The 4366-nt window shown below is 44.0% G+C and overlaps 1 pseudogene across 1 annotated transcript; it reads left to right on the top strand.

Annotated features, from left to right (window-relative positions):
• The first annotated feature begins 433 nt into the window (after positions 1 to 433).
• On the top strand, positions 434 to 1581 carry LOC113223286 (annotated as a pseudogene). Its single transcript, XR_003308664.2, has one exon. The product of XR_003308664.2 is annotated as a 60S ribosomal protein L13a pseudogene (transcript).
• Positions 1582 to 4366: the final 2785 nt, after the last annotated feature.

Genomic DNA, 4366 nt, shown 5'->3' with positions numbered 1-4366 from the left:
AAGGAGTTCAAAACATACCACCCCAAAATATGCCATTCTGGCATATGGATTATTTTGAATTAAAAGCCCTTGAAAAACAGCAGATGCAAGAATGGCAGGTGACACATGGCCCAAAAGTAAGCTCAGTGAAGGAAGACATTCTTATCACCAGAAATGGGGGCAGCCAAGGTTGACAGAAAACTGCAAATAAACCTTGTTAAACTAGCCCTTATCTCCCAGCCACTTCTCCATGATTAACAACCCTAGCCCATATCCCTTTGACTTGTTTTCACAATTTACTGCTCTTTGTCTAACTTAGTATATAAGCATCCACCCAAACTGGTTCATTTCCAGAAGGCTTCCATGCCATACAAAATTTAGATTAAATAAATGTGTATGTTTTTCACTTTTTAATCTGCCTTCTGTTACAGAGCCCTACCTTAGAAGTTAAGACAGATAAGAAAGATATTTCCCTTTCCCAGGCGGCTGCCGAAGATGGCGGAGGTGCAGGTCCTGGTGCTCGATGGTCGAGGCCATCTCCTGGGCCGCCTGGCGGCCATCGTTGCTAAACAGGTACTGCTGGGCCGGAAGGTGGTGGTCGTACGCTGCGAAGGCATCAACATTTCTGGCAATTTCTACAGAAACAAGTTGAAGTACCTGGCTTTCCTCCCCAAGCGCATGAACACCAACCCTTTCGAGGCCCCTACCACTTCCAGGCCCCCAGCCGCATCTTCTGGCGCACCGTGCAAGGCATGCTGCCTCACAAGACCAAGCGAGGCCAGGCTGCCCTGGACCGCCTCAAGGTGTTTGACGGCATCCCACCGCCCTACGACAAGAAAAAGCGGATGGTGGTTCCTGCTGCCCTCAAGGTCGTGCGTCTGAAGCCTACAAGAAAGTTTGCCTATCTGGGGCGCCTGGCTCACGAGGTTGGCTGGAAGTACCAGGCAGTGACAGCCACCCTGGAGGAGAAGAGGAAAGAAAGCCAAGATCCACTACCGCAAGAAGAAACAGCTCATGAGGCTACGGAAACAGGCCGAGAAGAACGTGGAGAAGAAGATTAACAAATACACACAGGTCCTCAAGACCCACGGACTCCTGGTCTGAGCCCAATAAAGACTGTTAACTCCTCATGCGTGGACTACCCTTCCTCCGTCGTCACCCTGGAATGTGCGGGACCCAGAGGCAGCAGTAGTCCAGGTGCCACAGGCGGCCGGGGACATAGGAAGCTGGGAGCAAGGAAAGGGTCTTAGTCACTGCCTCCCGAGGTTGCTTGAAAGCACTCAGAATTGTGCGGCTGTCATTTATCTATGACCAATAGGAAGAGCAGCCAGTTACTGTTAGGAAAAGGGAGCCAGAAGACGGGCTGGAGGGTCCTACCTTGTGAGTGGGGCATCTGTTGGACTTTCCACCTGGTCATATACTCTGCAGCTGTTAGAATGTGCAAGCACTTGGGAACAGCATGAGCTTGCTGTTGTACACAGGGTATTTCTAGAAGCAGAAATAGACTGGGAAGATGCGCAACCAAGGGGTTGCAGGCATCGCCCGTGCTCCTCACCTGTATTTTGTAATGAGAAATAAATTGCTTTTAAAGAAAAAAAAAAAGAAAGAAAGAAAGATATTTCCTCCCCTACATTATCTGGATTTTTCCATGAATGCCACCCATTGTGGCATAGACAAACTGGTTACTGTCTTAAGTAAACATTGGTAGGAAAACTTTGAAAAGATAACTGAGCTTACTTTTGAGCCATGTGTCACCTGTTAAAAATATAACTCTGGAAAAACTGTAAAGTTGGGACATGTCCAGAAACCAAAGTCTCTTTGAACACCTTCAGACTGTTACATAAAATAAAACCTTAGACAAGTGTACATTTTAGCTGAGTTTATTGGAGCAAAGAAAAGCAGAACAAAACAGAGCAAACAAAGCAAAAACAAAAAAAACAAAACAGTTTAAAATCAGGCACAATTTGGAACCAGAGGAAATTCAGAGAACTCCAACCAATGACATAACCTGATAGCATTTATAGGAGACAAAAGAAGCATGGTACAGAGGCAGCTTCATTAGTTACAGCTTAACTGGTTAATTGGTTACAGTGTCTCCTGCAATTAGTTAAAGCTCAGCTACAACATATTGTATGCCTGTAAACAACTAAGCCTAACACATCAAACAACATACCATATTTGTTTGATCTGTTAGGCTTAGTGCAGGAGCCCAGTCCAAATCAATGGCCTTGCATAAATTTTATTTCACAAGACGCTTAACCGGCTTTCACTCTTCATGGCATTTGAATATGTTTTAGATATTGTATTTCTGTTTTCAGGATGAGTTGAAGAATTTCTTTGCCAAAAAGCTACAGCCCTTACAGCCGTGAACAAGCCGCTTGATTCTGTGTTTTCGACCTGGGGCATCCCACCTTTTATATCAAGTGACTGAGGCACGCACTTTAAGGCGACCTTTATAAAAGAACTCTTACTAAAAACGACACCATCCTTACCACCCACAATTTCCTGGAAAGGCTAAAAGGACACATGGCATCCTTAAATTAAAATACCAAAAATTTCAGAAACCCTTGAGCTCCCTTGCCCAAAAGTATATCCACTATCCTTTATGGATATACAGGCCACTCTCTTGGAGACACATAGGTTATCCCCCTATGAATTGATACCTGGAAGGTCCATACATTTAGAGATTTCACCTCCAATACTGGAGTCTGTCCTACTGCATGCAGACATGACAAGACACTACAGGGGACTCATGTAATGTACCCGGTCCTATCACCAACAGGTTAAGGCCCCCTTCCTACAAAATCTTCCTAAACAACCTCTCCATGATCCTCAACTAGTGGATTTGTCTACTGGAAGAAAAATCAGAGAATAACTGCTTTCGAACTTCATTCAAAAGGAAGAGACCTTATCAGATACTGTTAACAATAGATACAGCAGTGAAACTCCAAGGAACCAACCTTTGGGCTCATGTTTCACAACTGAAGAAGAGATTCAAAATTCCACACAATTGGAAGGCCACTTCGTTTTGTCTACACCATTGCCAATGCTTCTTGTGATACTTAGGTCAAGGAAACAAGCAAGGTTAAGAAAAAAAAAAGACTATATGTTGCTTCAAAAAAAAAAACCTACTAATATTTGGATCTCTAAGGTCCTCATGGCCTGTGGGATTTGTTTTCTTGGCCTAGGTTAAGCAATTGGAGTTCCTGGTTCCAAAGCATCTCAGAGAGACTGTCAATCGTTCTTGTTTTTGTGACAGTGGTTATGATGCTAGTCTGTTCCATTTTATCCAGAGTTTTAAATGCTTCTAGGCAGCCACTCTCTCATCAGATGATTGCCATGATGACACAATAGAAAGATCAGAAGATCTTACAATCCAGGTCACTATGAAGATGACTGAACAATTTATGATTGGTGAAGATCTGAAATTCTAACTTTCCCTGAGTTGGTCAATTTCTGAGAAGTCAGAGAATGACCAAAAGCCGGGGGTGGGGACTGAAGACTGACCATACAAATGAAAAATGGCCAGGCTATATATAAAGACGGAACTCTGACCTGTAGTCTCCAGCAATAAGGATGAGAAGCCAGTCCACCATATACAGCAAATAATCCAGGAAGCCAAACAACTCCTATAACAATTGGCCCCAAACAGCTGGGACTTGATTATTCCTATTTTGTTTGTTTGTTTGTTTTTTCCTTGCTTGAAAGTCTCTCTTTATGGACTTGATTAATAACCGAAAAGTTCCCTAATATTTATTTCCATTTCTCCAAATCACGACTAATCAGAGAAAGCCAATATGCATCCCTAATCCATCACATAGGATGCCCTGCTTCCAGTAGCCCACTCACAGCTTCCCCGTGCCGCAGCCTACAACCAGAACATCCCTGAAGCCTTCCCTGTTTTCCATTGTAAAGATTTCCACTCTCCTGCCTGCTGTGAGTGTCTGCCAAATGCAAGTGATGGTGGTTGCCTGCCATCTGTGGCCAACTCTGAATAAACAGCCTTTGCTTACTCTCATTTGGGTGGCTGTGTTCACTTCCACAAGATCTTTAGAAGAATAAGGAAGTGAGTATGTACAGGGTAAGGACGTTTATACAAGAAAAGCTCAGATAATCTGAAGGATGTCCTATCACTAGGCTGGCTCCAAAAGGTCAGCACAGCCCCCCAAATACACATGTACGAGCACACACACACCCTACATGCACATACATACAACATGCACACACATACAATAGATGATATTCTGGGATTCCTTTTGAACCCCAGAAAGTGAGAAGGCAAAGGAAAATTAGAACAGGAAAAGATGGAAAAGTGGGGGCAGACAAAGGGAGGGGAGTGACATTTGAAAGGGGAAGGAAGTGAGGAGAAAGGATGGAAGAAGCAGCC

Source organism: Piliocolobus tephrosceles, unplaced genomic scaffold, assembly GCF_002776525.5.
Source record: "Piliocolobus tephrosceles isolate RC106 unplaced genomic scaffold, ASM277652v3 unscaffolded_40581, whole genome shotgun sequence".
NCBI classification, from domain to species: Eukaryota; Metazoa; Chordata; class Mammalia; order Primates; family Cercopithecidae; genus Piliocolobus; species Piliocolobus tephrosceles.
The sequence above is the reverse complement of the archived record's forward strand: the minus strand, read 5'-3'. Positions and strand labels throughout refer to the sequence as shown.